This window comes from Nicotiana sylvestris, chromosome 2 (genome assembly GCF_000393655.2).
Source record: "Nicotiana sylvestris chromosome 2, ASM39365v2, whole genome shotgun sequence".
In the NCBI taxonomy this organism is placed as follows: domain Eukaryota; kingdom Viridiplantae; phylum Streptophyta; class Magnoliopsida; order Solanales; family Solanaceae; genus Nicotiana; species Nicotiana sylvestris.
This window is the reverse complement of record NC_091058.1, coordinates 106136918-106143704: the sequence shown is the minus strand read 5'-3', so window position 1 is coordinate 106143704 and position 6787 is coordinate 106136918.

The window sequence follows — 6787 nt, the reverse complement described above, 5'->3', positions numbered from 1 at the left end:
TGTTGTTTCGGGTGTTCCGAGGGTTTGAGTAGGTCCGTCTCATGATTTCTGACTTGTCGGTATGTTCGGGCGGAGCCCGGAAGCCCTGAGCGTCAATCGGACGAGGTTCGAGTGAAGTGAAAAATTAGAGAAGTGCTGAAGATTTGCTGCTTCTGTCATAACCGCATCTGCGGTTCTTGGACCTGCGGTCCTTCAATCGCAAAAGCGGCCCAGGGCAGGCCAGACCAGAACTGCAGAAGCGGTACCGCAAATGCGGCCTGAAGACCGCAGATGCGGTCCCAGCCCTTTTGCCCATTTTCGCAGGTGCGTCCCATCTTTCGCAGATGCGGTCCCCTGACCGCAGATGCGGAAATCGCTGGGCAGTGAGGTTCATTTAATATGAGTTCAAGACCATTTTTATCACATATACACTTTTCCTTTGGGCGATTTAGGGAGCTTTGGAGAAGGGATCTTCACTTAGCATTGTGAGGTAAGGTTATTCCACCCATCTTTAGTTTAATACTTGCATATTAGGTAGATTAAACACTAGAAATTAGGTAAAATCAAGGGGTTAGAGCAAGACCTAGGGTTTTAACAAAACTTAGATTTAACCACGAAACATGTTATGAAATGAATTAGAAATCATATATTATTGATCCTTAGGTTGTAGAGAACAACTCCCTTCGAAAAATCTCGGAATCCGGGCACGTGGGCCCGAGGTCGGAATTTAGGAAACTCGTGTTAATGGTTGGGAAATTTCTTAAATAGCTAGAATTCGATCTGTTGAGTCTATATTAATCAGTTCTTACCTCATTTAACTAGTTTGGGATCGTTCGGCTCCGAATTGAGGGCTTGGACTTGTTCTTGATATTTGGAAGTGCGCTTTGGAGCGAGGTGAGTCTCATTTCTAACCTTGTAAGAGGAAATTGTCCCCATAGGTATAATAATTAAATTAATTATCATTATATGCGGGGGCTACGTACGTACCAGGTGACGAGAATCCGTACGTAGCGACTATTATGTTAGGTTCGGGTAGTCTACGGCCCAAAAGGATATTCTACGTGATATTCTTGTAACTTGATGTTAAATTTAGAGTTGTATAAATTATCTGATTAAGGTAAATGCTACTAGTGATGAAACCTTATTCTATTTGGTCCTTAAAAGAAAATTGGGAAATTTCCTGTGAATAGTTGCTCCTCAAATATATTTTATTATCTGCTTGAGATGATTTTATTTCAGTTGACCGCGTCGAACGTGTGATTCGCAAGCGGGGTAATAGATGCATCTATGGTTCGAGCTGTTCGACCCTCAGCAGTGCACATTTTACATTTATGTTGGATCGGGCCGTACGTCCCTCAGTGTTATTTGCGCATAATTTGCTTAGCCTCCTATATGTGGACTGGACTTTATATCTGCTTACTATATAGATGGACACTCATGATAATATTTGGAAAAGAATTGTTATTCCATGCTAATTAATGCTAATAACTTGTGTTATTCCTGCTTATTATAAATTCTCCTCATATTATTTGACCTTTTTAAGTATCGAGTAGATCTCTCGTCTCTACTTCTTCGAGATTAGAGAGGATACTTACTGGGTACATATTGTTTATGTACTCATACTACACTTCTGTACTTAATTGTACAGGATCTGAGGCAGGTGTATCTGGTTATCATTCTGGTGCTCATCCTTGAGCGGACCCGAGCTGCTTTCCTTCCATGCCGACCAGCAGTCTAAAGAAGTCTTTCTTATGTATTTCCTTTTGCTGTCTATCCTGATTCGAATAGCAAGATCGTGTGATTCTTTTGTATATTCTACAAGTTGCCCTAGCTTGTGACATCAGGTCTTGTCACACACATTAGTAGACATTTATTTTGGGTTGTATAATCCTTTTGTATACATTATTGATCTCTTCTGGCTTTAACTTTAAATTGGAGGATCTGTTTCACTTATTTTTGGTAAAAGTAAATTAAGAACTCAATTATGTTTCCGCGTCGGCTTGCCTGACAACGGTGTCGGGCGCCATCATGGCCTCTTCTGAAAATGGGTCGTGATAGACGCACGTCCGGATTCGGATTTGGAGGTCCGTAGGGTAAATTGAGGCATTTCGGCGAAAGTTAGAAAAGTTGAAGTTTGGAAAATGGAGAAGTTTGACCCATTGTTGATTTTTGTGATATCGGGGTCGGAATGTGATTCTGAAAGTTGCTCTCATTTTGGACTTGTCTGCAAAATTTGGCTTCATTCTAGGTTGATTTGATCGGTTTCGGCACAAGTTTTCGAATTTGGAAGATTTGGAAGTTCATAGTTCTGTTCATGGTCTGATTCGTCGTTTTGACGTTGTTTGATGTGATTTGAGACCTCGAGCGAGTCCGTGATAGGTTATAAGACTTGTTTGTGAGTTTAGACGGGGTCCCGGGGGCCTCGGGTGTGTTCCAGGTGGGCTACGGGTATTTTTCCCCATTTTTGGAATTGTTGTTTTGATGCTTCTGGTATCCTTCTTCGTGATCGCGAACAGCCTCTCGCGTTCGCGATGACTTGTTGTTGACCATCTCGAAATCCTTCTTCGCATTCGCGAAGCCCTGCATTTTCCTTCTTCGCGTTCGCGACATTCCCTACGCGTTCACATAGGGGCCTGCTATTCTTCTCCGCATTCGCGAGCTCCTCATCGCGTTCGCAATGAGCAACCTGGCAGCCTTAACTTTTCTTCTTCGCGAACACGGTCCTCTCTTCGCGTTCACGATGCACAAAAATCTGGGCAGACAGAATATATCCCAAAATCGAGGATTTTACCATTTTCATCATATTTTGACTTCTAGACCTCGGTTCTTGGCAATTTTTGGTGGGTTTTTCACGTAATTCGATTGGGTAAGTATTCTTCAACTATAATTAAATATATTCCATGAATTTGTCTTTATTTTTATCATTTAAATTGTGTTTGGCGTTGGGGAAGGAGTTGGTTTTTGAAGAAAAATTCTAAAACGAAAAAAAAGTGATTTGAGGGACCAAATGGTATCGGAATTTGATAAAATTTATATGGTTGAACTCGTATCAGAATGGGTATTCAGCTTTTGTAAAATTTGTTGGGTTCCGAAGTGCAGGTCCGGGGGTCGACTTTTGGACCAATTTTTAGAATTTGATCAAGATTGAAACTTTATGATCCGGAATGGTCTCTTGTGTGTTTTATTTGTACTTTGAAGTTAATTTGTTTAGATTTTAGCCGTTCGGAGGTCTTTTCACCCGAGAAGTGCATCTTAGAGTATCAGGTTGTCATCTTTGAGGTAAGTATCTTGCTTAACCTTATGTGGGGGACTTCCCTTTAGGAATTGAGTCTTCTATGCTAATTGTAGTCCATGCATGCGAGGTGACGAGTGTGTGCTCAGACTTATTTGTAGGAAATTTGACTCTAGGGTTCTTAGGTCCTTATGTGGAAAGTATCATGTTATGATTGGGTTTCCTAGTTGCTTAAATTGCCTCTATATGTTCCATATGACGTTGTTAGCTTTCCTCTAATTCTTACGTGTTACATTGACCCTTAATTGTCTTAATTAGAGTGATTGTCTTCCTTATTATTTTGATACTTCTTGATTGTGAGTTCCTCTATGACTTCGTGCAAATAGGTTACATGTCCAATTGTGGTGGTTACCGGTGTAGTTATCCCGTGCTTATTATGTTTTGTTGTTTAGTTGAGGTTTCATTATGAAGTTAATTGGTGGTACAAGTTTGGTAATAACCGATTCCCCTGCTGGGACATATTTAATTCTTACTGTTGGTTCCCTTGCCGGGACGTGTTTATTCTCGTTGTTGACTCCCTTGCCGGGATATTGTTGTTCCCTTATTATTCTCTTGATGGGATTCTTTTCTGATTGGTGTTGATTTATATTGGGATTGGGTTGCATGCCGCAACAATATTATATGGATCGGGTTGCACGCCACAACAATATTATATGGACCGAGTTGCACGCCGCAACAATATTATATGGATCGGGTTACACGCCGCAACATCATTATATGATTTGGATCGGGTTGCACGCCGCAACAATATTATATGATTTGGATGGGTTGCACGCCGCAACAGTACTATATGATTGGGATCGGGTTGCACGCCGCAACAAGAAAGAATAAAAGTGAATATTGACTCTTATGGTGAGAACGAGAGTAAAAGCACGAAGGGTGGTGACGTGCACTTTCTGCTGCTGTGTTTATTTGTTGTTATCAATTCAAGTGTTTAAACTGTTTAAATTCCTTTATTGTTGTGATCCTTTGTGTTAGAACCTACACTGTTTTCAATACCTCACCGTATTTATGTGTGTGTGTGTGTGTGTGTATATATATATATATACACATATATATATATATACTCCAATACATCAAACTTCAATAATTGTTACAGCTGTAATTTAATTAGTTTCTCAATTATACCCCTTAAATCATTTAAGGTTGTATTTTTCTCAAAAAGGAATTTCTACTAAGTTTTAAGTTATCAACGCTCCTATTAAAGGTAATAATTCTTCCAATGTTATATCTTAAATTTAAAGGGGTACTTTCTTACTCGAATGATTTCTTAAAATAACTTCATCTTTTCTCGCCGATTTACCAAACTTATTTAGAAATTGAAATTTAATTTATATTATGTAAATAGGACTTCTTGAACATGTTAAGTGCATTTGTAAGGACATTTTGTATTGTATATCATGTGGATTTTATTGTTAAGAGTGAGATGAAAAATATGTGGGCACGAGGTGTCATATGTGTTGAAAGTTTGAAAGTTGAGATTATGATATGAGAAGTCGAGGATTGAAATAGTCGGGATGGTGTATTAAACATGATGTGATTGATTGAGTCAACATTGTTTTCTTTAATTGGATACATTCTTACTTGCCTATGTCTCTATTACGTCAGTGTTGAATTGCTTGGGTTATCTGATTTACTTGGTTTTCATTTGTTACTACCCGTATTCGTCCTTTATTGGTTATACTGTTTGCACTTGGATTTTCTCTCTGCGGTTGATATCACTTCGTTATCTTTATCTTGATGTTTTATTATCATATCCTGTTCATTTCATTTGACCAGTAGGTGTCCGTCCTGACTGTTCCTCGTCACTACCCCACCGAGGTTAGTCTTGATACTTACTAGGCACTGCCATAGTGTGCTCATACTACACTTCTGTATATTTTTTTGTGTACAGATCCAGGTGGATTGATAGTAGTTGTGTGGGTCGTCGCGGTGGAGACTCAAGGTAAACCTGCTACAGCGTTTGCAGGTCTCAGAGTCACCTTCATTTGTATTTACTTCCATTTGCTCCTTTGTTTCAGGGCAGTGATGTATTAATTTGTGAAGTTACTCTTAGATAGGCTTGTGACTTGTACCACCGGTTTTGGGAATTTTGATTTATTCAGAGTTGGTTAATTTAAAGTTAGTAAGCATCAATATTATTTCAGTTTATGTTAGGCTTACCTAGTTTAGAGACTAGGTGTCATCACGGCTCCTTTTAATATAATTTAGACTTGGTAGGTCGTCAATAAATTTCTTTTCAGAATTTAAACTCAAAAAATATTACGAGCAAAACATACATGAAACATAATAGTAATTTTATTTTTTTATCTAGATTCCTCATCTATAAAAATGCGTTTGTCTATTTTTGGAATATCTAGCTTAAATAGATGTGAATGTAATAGTGAAAATAAAAGGTTACTCCTCAAACTTAATCAACGAAACTCGTGGAGTTAATAGTATTTGTTTTGGAGATAAGTGCTTAACCTATCTTATCGAGTGTCTAGCTTAAATTGGCATGAACGTGATGCATAACAAGACTTTTAAGTTATGTGAGCCACATCGTATGAATCTTTTCACTCACATAAATAAAACTGACCTATAATAATAAATAATTTTAGAAACCTGCTATCAACAATTAAATCTTTTATCTATATTATATTAAAAAGAAGATAGTGAAGCATGATGTTAACCCAAGTGGCATATTGAGAAAATACCACTTGGCACATTCAAGACATAATCTAGAAAATAAATCTAATCTATATATCTATATTTATATCTATATCATATATAAATTCAATCATCAATTTTCCTTCTATATTAGCTAAAAACATAGAAGTGAAAAAATAATTAGAAAGCCATAATAATAAAATAATACAAATATTAGAAAGAAGTAGATTGGAATAACTATGACTATTTGTTACTTTGGGCAAGTTAAAATATAAATAAAGTAAATAAATTTATTTAAGATATTAAGGATTGATGACTTTGAAAATTGAAAAAAATTCAAGTAGCACATTTTTATTACATAAAATACAAAAAAATATTTAAAAAGTCACTTGGCTTAAACTTATGTAAACTTAATATATATTAGGTTTAAAAAGATATTAATTAGCATTATTTAAAGTTAATATGTACTCACTATTTTGGTGGTGGATTTGATTGGAGAAATAAACAAAAATCCCACATTCAAAGGGAATAATTATTGTTATTTATTATAAATAATAGTTGATAATTTTTATCAGATTCTTTAATTGATATATTAATTTCTTAACAAAAATGAACCTTACCAATACCATAATTACAGGGCAATTGAAAAGCTAATTGTATATATCCATATTTAGTTCTTACCATGCTTTTAAATCTTAACAATACCTTAATTATAGGGCAACTCAAAGTCAATGATATCTTTTTTTTTTTAAAAGAACCGTTTCTTAACCAAATATCACATTTAATTTGAATTCGAATGGGAACATAATTATCATTCAAAATTTATACATAAACTAAAAATGTCTCTCTACCATTTGAATGAGAACA